Here is a 17,310-nt window from a genome sequence, read left to right as displayed (position 1 = left end):
ATAGCTCTCTTCTCACTCCTCGTAAGGGATATAGTGCCCTCCTCACTCTCAGTAAGGGATGCAATGCCCTCATAACTCTCAATGATGGGTATGGTGCTCTTCTCACTCCTTGTAAGGGATACAGTGCCCTCCTCACTCTCAGTAAAGGACGCGATGCCATCATTACTCTCAATAATGGATAGGGCTCTCTTCTCACTCCTTGCAGGGGACATAGTTCCCTATCCACTCTCAGTAAGGGATACAATGCCCTCCTAACTCTCAATAGTGGATATGGCTCTCTTCTCAATCCTTGTAAGGAATATAGTGCTATAGTGCCCTCCTTACTCTCAGTAAGGGACATGATGCCCTCATCGCTCTCAATAATGGATATGGCACTCATTTCACTTCTTTCAATGGATACAGTGTCCTCCTCACTGTCAGTTATAGATACAATGCCCTTATGACTCTCAATAATGGATAAGGCTCTCTTCTCACTCCTCATAAGGGATATAGTGCCCTCCTCACTCTCAGTAAGGGTTGCAATGCCCTTACAACTCTCAATAATGGGTATGGCACTGCACATGTGCAAGGTGCTCATTCGGACATGAGCAACCTCGCTTCCAGAGGCCGCTGACATCCTGATAAGATATCCTGATCCCCGTGATATATCTGAGTGGAAAACTCAATTTATGGTCAGCGGAACTGTTCAGCAGCAAGCAGTAACATTCCCGATGAAAGTCAGTCTCAGGAACCCCTTTAACAGCATAACCGCCCAGGTGAAGGGCTGACAGGCTCCATTTTGGCTGTGCTGGTGCTCCGGCAAACACGCAGCTGCCCGTCTGGTGGCACGGGCTGCCGGCACCCCGACCGCCCACCTTGGGACAGGGATGTGGCAGAAGTTGAAGGGACCAGCGCTGATCTAGCGATGCCAGCTACAAGGAGACCACTGCAAGCTTGTGGGGGATCAGAGTGGAGGGCGGCTGTGCCCGGCTGACACAGCATTCTTCTGAGGCTTGCACCTGCATCTTGAACCCTCCCTCCCCACCCCGCGGGCAAAGGTAACCAGTGCACCCCTCCTGGACCCTGTCTACGTTGAGGCAAGAGACCACTCGGGCTCAGACACAGGCCCCTACCCCGCTCCGTGGGTGCTTGGGGACGCGGCCCGTTAGCAGAGGCACAACAAAAACCTTCCTTTGCTGCCCTGGGGTGGAGAGTGGATCGAGGCCAGACACCTTGCGTTGTCCATAACACTGGGGATTGCAGAAAGGCACGGCACTACGAGGCCAAGCACCACAGAACTCCGCTGGTACAAGTATAAGACCTGCTAATACCCAGTGATCCAAGGTCAGGTCAAGGCCACGTGGTGCTGACAGGTGCATATCTCCTCACCCTGGACCATTATTATTTGTAATTTATATAGCGCAGATCCACTGACCGTAAGGCTTAAGGGCACTGACAACATACAGAAACAAACAGAACGTCCAGAAGAAATGGTCACGGATGATAACAGTAGTGCCAGAAGGCATGATCTCAGACCAGAGGGAGATGTTAATTGAACAGATAGGTTTTAAGTCCTTTCCTGAACTCTCTATTAGAACTTTCAATTCTGAGTTTCAATGGAAGATTGTTCCAAGCAATGTGAGACCTTTGTCTGAGATAATCTGCAATTTGGAACAATTAGCAGAAGGAGATCATTGGATCTGAGGCTATAGTTGCTGGTTTTAAGCCTAAATGTGTCATTAAGTTAGGTAGGACCAGAGTTTTTCAAACAGTTGAAGGAGATGGACAAGAGACGAAAGAGAATACGTTCCTTAATAGGAAGCCAATGAAGCTCCCTTCTTGGCAGGGAGATATGGTCTGATCTCTTTTCGTCCACAACAACCCTAACAGCGTTATTCTGCAGTACCTGCAGTCTATTCACTTCACATTTTGAAAGACCAATCAGAAGACTACTACAGTAGTCTATCCTAGAGCTAATCAGTGCCAACGTCTCTCTACTAGTTTCAGAGAGGAAGGGGCATGCATGAGAAAGTAGTTTGATATAATACGAGGATGAGGACACCAGATTACTGACCTGCGCTTTCAAATTACAGTCCAAATAAATCCCCAGTGTCTTAAATTTTTTCGTAATCTTTATGACACAATTATCAATCACAAGCTGGGAGTATAAGTCTTCAAGTTTGTGAATTTTTGGATCAGTGCCCACAAGCATGAGTTCTGTCGTGTTGATGTTAAGGGCCAATCTATTAACACACATCCAACTTTGGATGAGCGAATATATCCAGTTTATTTTGGTTTCATCAACCGAGAAAATACCCGTAATAGGAATGATACACTGAGTATTGTCAGTGTAACTGGTGATCTCTATGTCATTACTGTCCAAGAATGAAGAAATGTAGAAAATTGGTGAACGACAGGCTCCCTGCGGGACTCCCTGTGTCAGATCCATGGGGTTAGCTTCTGCGATGTTACTGCTCACTCGCCATTGGCGCTCTTTGAGAAAAGAGGCGACCCATGCGGCCGCTGGGGCCGAGAAGCCCGCCACCTCCTTCAACCTGGAGACTAAAACTGAGTGGTCTTCTAGGTCGAAGGCGGCAGAAAGGTCCAGCAACATCAGCATGCAGGGGCTACTTTGATCCATATGGCGAAGGAGCCTAGATTTTAAATCCAGCAGTGCAGTCTCAGTGCCGTGTTTTTCCCAAAAACGAGATTGTCTCTTGTTTAGGATGTCAGTAGTTCTTAGATAGGTTAGTAGTTGAGTGTACACAACTCTATTGAGGATTTTAAGCAAAAATGGTGAGTTGGAAATAGGACGATAATTCAGTGGATCGTCAGGAGAGAGATCTGTTGTTTAGTTACCCAATAATGTTTTATGCAGGTAGGAACAACACTGTCCCTGAAGGATACATTGACAAACTTGCAGAGAGTAGGAATCAGAGATGAGGCACAGACTTTTATTGTGAGTGCCGGGCATACGTCACCCTTACAGTTAGATGGTTTAAAGTTCTGAATTATCACTGTAAGGTCGGCCTCTGAGATGGGCTTAAATGAGAACAGTTCTTCATTATTCCAACATTTAACGGAGATAGCCGGGTCTTTGAAGCCCCTAAGCGATAGTGTGGCTCTGGCTTCGGCAACACCTCTGTTAATTCTGGTAAGTTTAGCATCCATCGCCTCCTGTATTTGGTTACACCATTTGGTGTCTTTAACAATAGGATCCTGTATAGTATTAGTAGTTGTTTCCAACTCTTTAAACACTTTGAACAGCTCCTTAGGTTTGGACTGAGCTTTGGCTATCCTATCATCAAGATAGACTCTTTTGGCAGCAATCACCGCTTTTTCATAAGCCCTAACATTAAGATTATATAAGTCCCCCCCAGTCCCTTCCATCCTGTCCTGAAACAGGATATTATATCCTTTTGGTATAGCCCTGGCTGGGGTGGGGCCAGAGGCAGGGTGATTCCAAGTCTCTGGGATGGCACATATATCTATGTTATTAAGGATATATAAGAAGCAACATCTTTTGCGTGTTTTAGCAGAGAACGAGTGTTCAGAGTAGGCATTTCAGTGTTTTATTGCATAAAACATCATTTTCAGCTGCAGGTGACGACAAAACTTGTTGCGTGTGATTTATATTTAGCACAGTATTGGTTTGTACCATTTTGCAATATGACGGCTCGAAGGAGTTGAAGTTTTAAGAGCATTACCTCTTTCTAGCTTCCCCTTACACTCCTTCAAGGCTTTCGCCGTCATGGACATACAGTCCTCGCATTCCGAACAGCGGTGCTCCGATCTCAGGCCCCACAAATAGATCCTGTGAGGATCCGTCAACAACATTTTCTGCCCACAATCTCGACACTTTTTGAAGCCGGACCGTGGGGTCGACGGTTCGGAAGAGGAAGCCATCGAATGAAGAAGATATCTTGGAGGAATAATATAGAAATACTTGAAGAAAGAATGAGCAACACGATTCCAAGGCCCACGAAGCGCGGAAAAACGGAACTGAGCAACAGACGCTGTGCGAGTCTATTTATACGCACGATGACGTCGGTGCAGATACAGAGGCTGTCGAGGGACACCAACTTGAGTGACGTTGATGCGCAGCACCCTCTACTGAAAAAAAATTCCGAGGCCAGCAAGCTGGAAGTAATCTATCAAGATAAGGAATACATCGAAGGACACAATCCTTTCGAAGGACCAGTTTGTAAGTGGTTAATTATGGCTTTAAGGTTAGCAGCTTGCATCTGAGACAGAAGGTCAACAAACCTTTGTTTCGAGTCTAGTCTCTCTTTTTCTATAAGAGCTAATACATCATTGATGCCCATCCCGTTTACCTTAATATATGAGAAGGTCAACAAAGTAACAGAGCGACCCTGTGGCCCCATAGCATCACAGACCGGCACAGACCGGCTTCAAGCTTTCGCGCCGGCGTGAACGATGGACAAAAAATAGGCGGAGCCAAACGATCAAGAAGTCTGGGTAATGTAGTTCAGGATTACCCTAGACAGCGTGCAGAAACAAAGTTTCTAAATCACGTTGCTTCCCAGTACTAAAACGAAACTGATAAGGAGTTAACGTTGCAGTAACGAGCACAGAAGTAAAAAGTGCAGCTAAAATAACACGGAAATCGTAAAACGGGAATATTTTTTAAAGCACACTTTAAAATTCTCAAATCAAAAGCAGGAAGAATAGGGGTGATTGGAGTGGAGGCGGCATAAAGGTAAGTGGCAAGGAACTGGATTCGGCAAGTGCCTGGGGGCCTGCATCATTGCCTCTGGAACACAGGAAGCATAGTGAGCCATAGCAAGGCATAGCGAGGCGCAAGGCTAGACTCTGGCACATAAGGGGCAGGACTGGTCAAGTGACTGGTCTCTGGTGGCGCAGAAGAACAACTGGGCAGGGGCAGTGCCCGAGCAACATAAGACTCTTACTTAGACAAGGGGCCAGACCCCTATACATACCACGTGAAGCACCGGGCCCATGTGGGGGGCCTAGCACTAGTGAGGGAAGTGCAGCATCGTCTTGTGGGAAGCCTGATCCCTGCAACAGACCAGATTGGGTTCCCCAAAACCCAACGCCACGCTCTCGGTCCCCCCCGAGAGTAGGGCTAGACATACCCTAATCTGCGAAGGAACACAGCAATAATCCCCCCCTTTGTCCCCCTGCGGCCATCCTCAGTCACTCAGGCAGCTACACATGCAGACCTGGTGTGGTCTATATTACACATACTGTTGCCACTGACATTTTGGAGCTCCCCCAGGGGTTGACTGTTTACCTGGGCATCCATGTGGGCTCCAATCCTGATGCCTTCCTCTGGATTAACCGGGAATCGGTGGTGAGCAGATTTGAATCACTGGCAATCCCTCCTGCTAAATTTGATGGGGAGGGCAACCCTTTTTAAAATGCTCTCTCTCCCGAGAATCTTGTATGTTCTGCAAACCGCTCCGATCCATGTCCCCCATAAAGCCTTCACGCCCATAGAGACTACCCTCCGGAAACTTCTATGGAGCGGGAAAGTCGATCCTTAAAACGCTTCAACGTTCAGTCTGGGAGGTGGGAATGGGTTTACCCTGTCTCTGTGCCTATTAATGGGCGGCACAGTTGGGGGTGCTAAACTGGCTGCACTGGGATCCTGGAATTCCACACATTAGGTGCGAGATCAGACGCATGGGCGAATGGACGCCCCTCCGATATGCCTGGAGTGATGCCCCAAATCCGCACATTTTGGGTAGAAACTCTCCAGCACATTGGTTCGGGCAGACGATTGACTCTGGATCAACCCCTATGCAATAATAGGTAGATCCCGGAAGTTCTAATAATGGGTCACTTTGCCAGCTGGGAGGACCCGGGGATACAGACCTTAGCTGATGTGATACAGGATGGGCCACTGTTGTCATTTGGGGAGATCAGGGATAGGTTTGGTCTGCCCCCAGGGGAACTATATAGACACTTACAACAAACACATGCCCTTAGGGCCCAATTCCTGACACTGGCGGACATCCCTAAGTGTTCCCTCCTGGAGGCGAATGTCCTCAGGCCAGGAGCCTGGTAAAACCTACGTCAACAATATATTAGGTGATTACCGCCTTCGGGCGCAATAACTGTCACGGCTTTGCAAGAGGTGGGAGAGGATGGTGGGCCCTTTAGAATCGGAAGAATGGGTGGAGGCATTGATGTTTCCGTGAGAAATCAGCATAGCTACCAAACTCCGGTTTATACAATATAAGATATTGCATCAGGCCTACCACTCCCGGGCCTTGTGGAGGAAATGGGGTGTAGTGGACGATGCAGACTGTTTGCGATGTCGCAGGTCGGAAGAAACCTTCTTCCACATAATTTGGGAATGTGAGGTCATACCAGACTTCTGGCACAAATCACTGGTGAAATCAGCAGGGTTCTGGGTGCCACAGTCCCGCAAGACCTGAAAATGGCACTATTGGTGATCTGGAGTGAAGTGGACTATACTAGGTATGAGAAAATGTTCCTCACGGTGGCAATGGCTCTAGCAAAGAAACGTATAGCCTCCACATGGGGGGCATCTGAGAGACTGAGCCTAACTCGGTGGACTAATGAAATGGACCGATGTGTGTCCCTGGAAACATGCATATATAACGCCAGGGGCTGCCCGGGAAAATTCTTGAAGGTCTGGGGCAAATGGACTGGAATTACGTGACTGCTGGCACCCGAAAGTCCTCGGCTGGCAAAGGCACATGCTTGAGGGGGAAGACTTTCAAATCCTTCCCAACAGTGACTTCCACCTCTCCCTGACAGGTATCAGTTGTGTCCCCATAAAGTTCAGTAACGCAACCTTGTCTTGTTTTTTACAATATTATGTATACTGCCATGTATGCATATCCTTTATACGCTATAAAGAAATAAAAAAAGAATGGATATGGCTTTCTTCTCACCCCTCATAAGGCATATAGCACTCCCCTCACTCTCAGTAGGGGATGCAATGCCCCCATAATTCAATAATGGATATGGCAGCCTTCTCACTCCTCATAAGAGATATAGTGCCATGCTCACTCTCATTCAGGGATTCAATGCCCTCATAACTCAATAATGGGTAAGAATCTCTTCTCACTGATCATAATGGATATAGTACCCTCCTCCCTCTCATTAAGGGATTCAATGCCCTTATAGCCCTCTCATTAATGGATATGGCTCTCTTCTCACTCCTCGTTGTGTTATCGTATTTGGCATTTATATAGCGCTCTATATATCATTGGTATGCCCTCAAAGCGCTTCTGAGTTGAACGCCCTCGGGGATCGTAGTACAGGTCAGTCGAGAGAGTAGGGTATTATAGGGTGCTTGGGTGTACTCAATATGTGAGCAGCTGTTGTGATTGCCTGATGGTAGCTGCATCCTAACATTAGGTGTGGTGGTATTGAGAGATCAGTTGAATGTGTGCAGTCTGGTGGTGGTCTCCGAGATTGCATTCTGACGGCATTAGGCCTGTGTAGGACGCTTATGTGTGCAGCAAGACCGATTGTTTTGTGGGATATAGCTGCGTTCTAGCAGGATGTTTAGGTGTTCATGGAGTATTGTACGTATGTGAGCAGCTAGGACGAAATTGATCGAGGAGCGAGGAGTGTAGCTGCACTCTATTTTGTGTTGGTGTAGATTAGAGAGTGAGCATAGTGATAGGAGAGGTGAGTGTCTGGAGTGGATGTTTTATTCTTACAAGGCAACTGTTCCAGATTACATTCACGCGTTTCGTGATAGCTGCACTCAGAGGGAGATGGCACAGGAGGCAGCTAAGCATGTGTAGTAGACTCAGGAAGCAGATAGTCAGTCATTTATCTAGCGCCTGCAGGACGATAAGGTTGTCATCTATGGTAACCAATTCCTGAGTCTGTCTTTGTGACTTGTTAGTCACTTTCAGTGGTGTCATTGCTCAGTATCTCCTCGAAAATGTGTCCACAGGCTGTCATTACTTTCCAATGTAATGTCATTGAAGTCGTGGTCCACGGTGATGTAGGGTTTCGGCAGCCCTAGATGGTCTCAATCAGGTTTACGGAAAGAGACAGGTTTTTAGAGCTTTGCGGAAGGCCATGTAGTCTTTGGTGTGTCGAATGTGTGGTGAGACTGAGTTCCACAGAGTTGGAGCCAAAGTTGAGAAGGCAGATCCTCCAATCCTCACTGATATGGAGGCTTGAATCACTAGTAAGAGGGCAGTGCTTGATCTTAGGGTGCGAGATAGGAGGTAGGGTTTAATCTTGTCTTGTAGATATGTTGGGCCGGTCTTGTGCACAGCTCAGTGGGTACTGCATAGGGTTTTGAAGGTTGTCCTTCGTCCTACCGGGAGCCAATGAAGGGTGCGGAGGGTGGGGGAGATGTGGTCTCTGTGTCCCAGGGCGAGAAGCAACTTGGCGGAAGCGGTTTGGGTTCTTTGGAGTTTGTTAAGTTGGTATGCCGGTGCGCTCAGGGATAAGGAGTTGGCATAGTCCAGTCTTGACATAACAATGGACCTAACAAACAAGTCTGTTGGGATAGGTGAGGTAAGGGAAAATGCATTAAAGGAGTTTGAGGTGGTAGTGACAGGATTTTTATACATTAGTGATCCGACAGGAGAGGGTTAGGTCTTAGTCCATAGTGCAGCCAGGGTTTTTGACTATTTTTGAGGGAGGGTGGGAGGGTGCAGAGGCAGGGGGCCATGGGAGTGTTTGCGGGAGAAGGGCATTATTTCTGCATACCATGATTTCAGTTTTATGTGGGTTCAGAAGGAAGTGGTTTCTTGTCATCCATCGGTCAATATCACTGAGGCAAGCTTCAAGGTCGGGATGTGGGTTGGTGCTTGTTTTGGGAATTCTTAGGATAATTTGGGCATCATCAGCATAGTTTCAACAGGAGACATTGGGCGTGCAGATGATTCCTGGTAGAGTGGTCAGATAGAGGTTGAATAGGAGAGCAGAGAGGCAGGCGTCTTGGGGTACTCCAGTGTTCACAACCTGAACAGTTGAGATAAAAGGGGAGAGGAAAGCGATTTGTTTCCTGTTGCTGAGGAAGGAGGCAATCCATTTGAGGGACAAGCCATGGATTCCTTGGGAGTGGAGATGGTCAAGGAGGATAGAATGGTTAACAGTGTCAAAGGCTGCTGACAGATCAAGGAGAATTAGTGATGCGCAACCCTCAGAGTCTCCCGCGACCTTGAGATCATCCCAGATCGAGATCAAAGTGGTTTCTGTTCCATGACGCGGCCTGAAGCCTGATTGCGTGGGGTCGAGTAGTTTGTTGGATTCTATGAAGTGGTTGAGCTGGGAGTATGCAGCCCGGTCAACGAGTTTCGTGAGAAATCTGGTGTTGAAGATTGGCCTGTAATTCTTAGGGTCAAGAGGGTCGAGTGATGCCTCGTTTCGAAGCGGTTTTAAATGTGCTATTTTAAAGACCTCTGGAAAGGTGCCAGAGGTGAGGGAGTCATTAGGTATGGACCTTGCATATTCTCCTGTGCAAGTAGAGGAGAACATTTATTTCAGAAGAGAGGCGGGACAAGGGTTAAGGGGGGATCCGGAGGGTCTGCTTCCGGATAGTAGATCTAGGAACTCTTTTCTCGAGATGGGTTGGAAAGAGTCGAAGTTTGGCACTGCAGTTGTCGGGGCAACAGGTTTGGGAGGGGTAGGTGTGGGGCAGGGTATGAAGGTGGAGAGTTTGGTGTTAAGGTTTGCTGTCCTGTTAAATGCAGTGTTGTAGAAATGTAGCAAAAGGGTATCGCAGATTGTTTGCGTGGGGGTTGTTTAGGCAGAGGTACAAGTAGGTTTCACAAATTCGGAGATGATCTAGTGGAGTTCTTTGCTGCTGCTGCCACAGTTCAGAATTTGTTTATTGTAATAAGCATGTTTGGCCTTTCAGATCTCAGATTTGTAATTACGGTGGTGGTGGGCAAACATAGATCTGCTGAGAGAGGTTTTAGGTGCTTGCCATTTTGGCTCAAGAGAGTTATTTTGAGATGGGGAGTGAACCATTTGGGGGACGGTCCTCCAGCATGAGGCTGCGGTGCGCAAGTGGGCAAGAGGAATTAGTGATTCTTTAAGCCAGGTGTCGAAGGATTCGAAGGTTAAGGGTGTACCACAGGTCAGTGTCGCTGGGGGACAGAGGAGCAGGGCTCCGGCTCGGTCGGGGAGTACATTCACTTTTTTCCAGCATTTGTGATCAAAAGTGAGGGCAGGAGGACCGTGGGGGGGGCTGATGTGTGGATAGAGAAAGGGATAGCAGAGTGTTCTGTCCGGATGAGCAGTTTGGGGCTGGATATAGAGACGAGGTCATGGTGCTGATGATCGCATCAAGGGTGTGACCACCTAAGTGAGTTGGAGCACTGTTATGTCCGGAGAGGTTGAGTGCCTCAAGACTGTCGACCAGAGGCAGTGTCATGAGGTTGTTGGGCATATCGAACCAGATATTGAAATCTTCCAATAGTGTGAGAGTTGGGTGATTTACCTGAATGGTAGCTATTGAGCCACAGAGATTGTTGGCAAAAGGTCTGTCATATACATGAGGTCTATATATGAGTAGGAAGCTGTGAGTGAGTGTTGATGGTAGCAAGAGTTTTACTAGAAGGGTTTCACAGGTAGCGTTGCAAGCCTGGGTTTCAACGAGTGAGATGGAGAAATGAGGTTTGTAGAGGATTGCCACTCGCCACCTCTGGAAGGTCTGTATTGTGCGATAAGCGACTAGCCGGGGACGGCGGGCGAGGCAGGGGTATGGCCAGAGGCCTTGTGCGTGACTGGGGAATAATCATTGGGGAACCAAGTTTCAGTGATAAAATTAGGTCAGGATTGTCAGAGCATAGGAGGTCAAAGATGCTGTGTCTGTTTCTCGCCACGGAGCAGGCATTATAAAGGAGGCATGTGACTTCACGAGGGGAGGTGATTTTTCATGATGCTCATTGCTCGGTGGACATGGGCGACCAGTGAGATGGGAGTGTGGTAGGATCAGTATGGGTGGGTGAGACTGATTGAAGGGGGATAGTGGAGGATCTGGGTGCATGTACTCTTTGTGGGTCGGGTGAATGGGTTAGGTCGCTGCGGAGTGGGACGAGTAGGTGGGTGGTGGTAGGTATGCGACAGACGTGGTGGGAAGGATGCTATGGGTTTAGGTGTGCTGGGTGAGAAGTCGAGAACAAGGGGGTGGAGACGGAGAGAGATGTGACGGGAGGGTCTGATGGTAGGGGTGGGAGAGGATGGGAGGTTGGACCGACGGAGAAGTTGTGAAGTATGGAGAGTCGAGGGAGAGGGCCGGTCACCCTTTCCGTGTTTTGTGGGTTTGGCTGCCAGAAGGGTGTGAGAGAGGGTAGGCGGGAGAAGCAAATGAAGTGACTGTTTTGAAAAGGGTGAGACGTGCTACTTTCAGGGAAGGGAAAGGATATGAAGGGGGGGAGGTCGGTGGGCAGGGGTCCAGTAGGAGCTGAGGGGGAGAGGGCGGTGTGGGAGGTAGGGTGAGAGGGCACTGCAGGTGAAGATGGGGGGCAGAAGGCTGTGCTGAGTTTGCGGGCTGCAGTTGTCCGAAGGATTACGCTGTCAAGGGGTCGCTGGATTTTTGAGGGAGAGATGTTGGGGGTGCGGAAGTGTGGGACTGAGGTAGGGGGCATGGATAGGAAGCATGTCGGTAGAGGGATGACGATGTTGGAGTGACGCGGAGCTCTACAAGAGTGGGTGTGTGGTAGGACGACTTTCAGAGGGGGATTGGCAGTGGCATGTGGGCTGAGGTGGGGGTATTGGTCTGGGGGGAGTTCTGGCATGAGCGCAGAGAAGTAGCGGTAGTGGTGGGGTACTCATTATGTTTGGAGCGCCAGAGAGCTCCTCTGGCTTGTGAGTTTGAGAGTGCACACTCGCAGGACTCTCTGATGTTTCAGCCCTCCCTGCTCACCCACTCACTGTGCTCCATCCTTGCCAGCTCATCCTGCTGTGCCTTTGCTCAGGCTCAACTTCTCCACAATGCTCTGGGTACAGCCTTTATGTAGGGTCTGAACAATGCACCTGCTCCAATTGGCTGTGCATGTTAGGCAGAATCCTGTGCAGTTCCCTTAGGGAGCACTACAGAAGATTAAGATACAGGTATGAGCAATAAATCCCCTTTGGTATCTGTACCACAAAGATTTAGTTGGTAGCTGTGGCTAAGCAGTCAGACTTATCTCAAGAGGGAGATGAGCAGTATTCAGGGTTTACACAATAGGACTACAATACTAGGGTACAAAGAAACACTGACCAAAGCTTTGTATTAAAAAGAATATATATATTACACACTTCCAGTTCAACACATCAATCACAGTTATAAAAGCTAGTTAAAATCAGTCAAGAAAAGTACACACAACGCCCTAGTTAAATTGTAGACAAGTTTGAGCAAAAGTGAAAACTGAGCAAAACGGCACAGTGAAAACCAAACACAAATGGCACTCTATCAATTTCTCACAAGTGAGGGAAAACACAAGTTATACAGAAATATCTTCTTACACACCCTAACAACACTTCCCATAAGTTTGTGAACAAGTTTAGGCAAGGCAGCACTTTAGTTTGTATAATACTTAAATGAAAACCGAGCAAAATGACACTTCACAAGTTTTAAAAGTGGGAAGAAGAAGGTGGTTATAAGACGTGGGTGCACCAACACAGTTGTAGTTGAGAAGCAATCTAGAGAAGGCAGTTCTAACAAATTCAGCCAGAGTCAATAGGCCTGTGCCAGAGTCAGTGGTACAGGGCGAAGGGCCCAGGAGTAAAATGTACTTGTAGCTGCAGTCAAGTCTTTGTTAAACGATTCCAAAAGGTGGATGCAGAAGGTGAGAGACAATGTTAGAAGATAGGGGCGGCCAACCCAACAGGTAGGTAAAGGATTTAAAACACCTTTCAGGCTACCAACAAAAAAGGGCGGCCTGGCGGAACAAAGTACCTTAAAATGAAGAAGAGGCTCCTGCGGTGGCGGTTGTTCCTGCCAGTTCCTGCAGTTCGGGAGATCCAGCAGAGGAATAGAGGCTCTCATTGTGGAGGAAGGTTTGAGTTACTGCACTGCCCATGGATGAAACCAGCCGCGGTGCTACCAACGAATAAAAGGTATGCTCTTTTAAATCGTGGTCCGGGTGGACGGGTGCCTGGCTATCCGGTCTCTGAGTACAGAGTACTGGCGATTCGACCAAGGACGGTCCAGGAAGGCGATTGGCAAACTGGTTGGCCCCACCAGCTCAAGGGAAGAAGGCTCTTGCAGATGAAGATCTTCTCTCGTCGTGTGGAGAAAAGTGGTGAGACGCTGCAGGAGGGCTTCACCGGTGGTTCAGTTGTTGCAGATGTCTTTGGCTTCTCTCCTCTTCGGCTTCTTAGTTCCAGTGGCAACGTCTTGCTCCTCCAGTCCTCAAGACCCTGCTTTTATGCAAAAATATCCCCATTCATACAGCCTAGCTGTCACTAACACAGTGGAGTGGTCATCCTGGCAGGAGACCCTCCAGCCTATCAGGGCAGAGTGCGACATGGGTTGCTGAGGCAACCCTGTCCAGAGGTCCTACTCCCCGTCCCACACAATGAATCCACCCCAGACTCAGTGGCACTGAAAGGAGGGCTTCTTGGCAGAAGCCCGCCAAAAGGACGGACAAAGGATCCCCGACTTGGGTTAGGAGTTTAGAGAAAGACACGAGAAAGAATTTATATAAATGTTCTGGCAAATAAAACCTACCGGAGTAAAGTTAATATAAAAATAAACCAGTGGTATGTTAGAGGTTGTCAGTAAATGTGGTAGCCTCGAACAATGGGAAAATCCCACAGGTAAATATTCGCGGTCGAATATTTTTGGTAGTAACAACTGCCACCAGCCATAAACATTTGAGAGAGGGACTGTACGGTACCTTCTCGAAAATGAACATAAGGGAAAAACTATTAACCCTTGCCAGCACCTCCATAGCAAGATGGGTTGTACTGGTTTTGTTCATAAAGATTGACTAGTAAAGTCAATGGGGACTTTACATGCCCTGGGAGACAGTAGTCAGTCCCAGGGTATGGAGTCTATGTTTGGGGGTCGCTACGACACCCCTGTGTCACTGCACGGAGGGGACTGTGTAACGCATGTGGATAAAGATGGTTCCTTTGGGGATGAGATAAACCCCATAGACATTAAACACAAAAAATAGCCTAGAACACACATAGTAAATATGCCTAAGAGTGGGAAAAAGAGCCACACTCTTAGCAGGAGAAGAAAACAAACCCTTCAAATCCAGCAAAGCTGCTGGAGGATTCCATAGATAAGGGAAATTAGCCATAGAATGATAATTCTCCCTACAGTGCATTCCCAAGCTGTTGGATAAAGTCTTCAAAACAGCTTAGTGACCATTTTGGAATCAGATCATGTTCTCTGGGTCTTTGGTGGGCTTGCACCTTGTTTCGTTAGCTTTTTACCCCCGCCGACCCACATGTTCTGACTATGCAGCGGGGCAGGAGTGCTCTTCCAGGCTTGGCATTTGCTCTTACCTCCTTTGCTTGCTTTGCATGTGGGTTCTACAGCTGTTGTTCTTTGCCAGCAGCCGGCATCTCGGGCCCTGGCTGCTTCCCTTTCACTAGGCACTCACCCAAGCTCCAAGGCATCCCTGCACGGCACCTTCTCAGAACCCATCAGAGTGTCTGTGCAACCCCCATTTACATGTATACTACGATATGAAGTTAGCCTCATTAAATGCCAGGTCACTTAGCCACAAAGATGTGAAAGGCTTCCAAAAGTGCAGATTCTGGTACTTATGGGAGACTGCTACAGCTGTGTGGAAGCAGCACTGCAGCTCAATTCCTGCTGTGAATGCATGAACTGCCAACACCCAGGCTTACATCAGGAACAATGCACCAAAGCTAGGCCTCACAGGGGGTCTAATTGACATCTGATGCCTTGTTGATTCGCATGCATACGATCTGGCTAGAAAACAAAAGCTCTCCAGAAAACCTACACACATTGCTTGTTCTTCTACAAGAGATTCTAAAAGTCTCTCGAGACAGACCTAAAAAGATGAAACCATATTAAAGACATTTGCAGACTCTGGTAACAACTCCCTATACGTTGTCCCTTTCTCACCTTCGGGATCCAGAATCAGCGTCCCCAAAATCACCATACTAAGGGACAGGACGAGCAGGGGAGCAAATAAGCCATTGCATGCCCTCATTGTGGTGCCAGGAGCAGTGTCTGGATACTGGCGCAAGTGGGAGTTAAATGCACTTGCTGGCAGGGAAGGGGGAGGCACCCATGGGGTACAGGGAGAGAGTTCTGGGAGTAGTGACATTCCCCTGGAAACACCATGACCTGCCCTCAATGGGGGAACAATGAGAACCTGGTTTGCCAGTAACTCGCAGCCTTCCACTAACAATGCTGTTTGTTGACAGCCTTTAATGATCCCGGGATGCCTGCAGCCTCTTTTATATTAGAATGATGGTGCTGAATGAAGCTTGCTTTTCGTATACCGCCCTGAATTCTAACCCGTGCCAACTGGAAGCTGCACCCTTCTGTCCAGGGTTTTCTACTGTGGGAGCTGAATTGTTGAGTTAACCTAGAATCGCTGTGTAACAAAGCATTGCTCGACCTGCATGCAGTGTTTCAGGTACACTCTTCAGTAAAAAAAAAAAAATGGACCAGAACTAGCAGCCAGGCAGTTGAAGTATTGCACAGAAAGCAGAGTGTTTAAAAGATAACTTCCAGATATAGGTCGTCAGACGTGTGCTTAAACTGTTTTCATGTGTTTTGGGTGATATGAGATTTAAGAAACATGCTTCTGAAGCACTATGTGATAAGAGTGACACATCAGTAACTGATACATCAGAATAAAGTACATTATAGGGGATGGAGAGATCTAAATGAAGTCTGTGTACTTTACTTTGAAGAGGGTTTCGGTAGGTGAGGAGTTGACATGTTGCTCATCAAGCTACATATAACTGAGTGCCTTCATCAGGGCAATTCAGAGTAACTCAGACTCCTGAAAGAAGTGAAGATAAGCATAAGCTACGCCCTATTCACACAGTAAAGCAGACATGTAATATGTGTACATAAAAGTGGCATACGTGTTTACGTGTGTACATTAGATTGGGCATGTGTTAACTGTGAAGGTGCCTGAAATAAATGGGCTTAATCTGGGAAGTGTGTCAATGATGAGGTTGGGGGCTGGCAATGTAAAGGAAGGTGTGCATCCACAGAGGATCACTACAACAGCAATGTTGCCCCTGCAGCACAAGAGTCACATCTCTCCTTTTTGGTTTTGGAGAATTTTTGTGGCGCCAAAACCATTGTTACAAAAGAGAGAGAGAGAGCGGGAAATGCTGTTCTGAATTGAGAATATCTGGTTGGCATAGCACCCAGCAATGCCAAAGAATGAAATGGCCAACTCACTAACTGCCTTTGTCCAAGCTGTACTGTGAAATGAGGAACTCCCCAAGATGTTCTCCCATCAGCAGCTTTGTAAGAAGCAAGTCAGCCAGGTTTTCCATTTCCCAGCTGCTTAGTGGTTTGCCTTATTGGGCTATATTTGGGCTAATTTCAACTGCGTTCTTTTTTCTTTCTGTTCTTCACGAACAAAGTTGTTTCGCTCCCACACCCCGTTTGTTCTGTGGGGAACAGCCAGAGACATCAGTCTGTGGTATTGTGAAGCAATCATATCTCAGTGCTTGTGGGGACACATCCTGCCTTTTGGCTCGTGTAAGCCCAGTTGGAGTGCAAACATCCAGAGAAGCTGAGGTATTTTTTTTGGGCATTTTGAGCACCTCCCTTCCACAGGGTTATTGTGTGGAGACATAACTTCACATGCCATGTTGTGTGCCGCGCTAGCTTGTATGTTAATATGTGGGATTTGTCGGGCTTCAGTGCGCAGGCATTGCAAGCACTTACTTTATTGTTTTTTATCGAGGACTCTACACTGAATTTCTGTAAACCTGTCCAGGTGGTCGGCGAGCTCGCCATCAGCAATAGCAGGTAGGGGTTGCAATGCAGGATTGTTGTCTGAGAGAAACAGTATAAGCTCAGAGAAGTCAGCCCCTCTGAGAAGTGGAGGCATTGCAACATAGCCTTGTGATATTGGTGAATACCGCACATTCTAGCTAACCCAGGCACTTGTCCACTTACCATAACACATATTTTGTATGCCTCCATTTCTGTTCCTCTTGTGTGTCGACCAGCCGACTGATTCATCACGTCCTTGCTTCCCCCTTATTTCCAACCAACTCCACTTTATTTGTTAGGCCAAAGTTCCCACAACCGCAAATGCCATTGATTCGCAGGCCCTTGCATGAGATCCTCAGCTGGAGGAGTGCCGTTTATGATGTGGAAGCTGAGCTCTCTTACATCCTCAGGCGCCCTCGCCGCTAGGCCTCAGAGGGGTGCTGGGCCTCAGA

The sequence above is a fragment of the Ambystoma mexicanum genome, chromosome 4p, assembly GCF_040938575.1.
Source record: "Ambystoma mexicanum isolate Mex_15411 chromosome 4p, UKY_AmexF1_1, whole genome shotgun sequence".
Taxonomy (NCBI): domain Eukaryota; kingdom Metazoa; phylum Chordata; class Amphibia; order Caudata; family Ambystomatidae; genus Ambystoma; species Ambystoma mexicanum.
The sequence above is the reverse complement of the archived record's forward strand: the minus strand, read 5'-3'. Positions refer to the sequence as shown.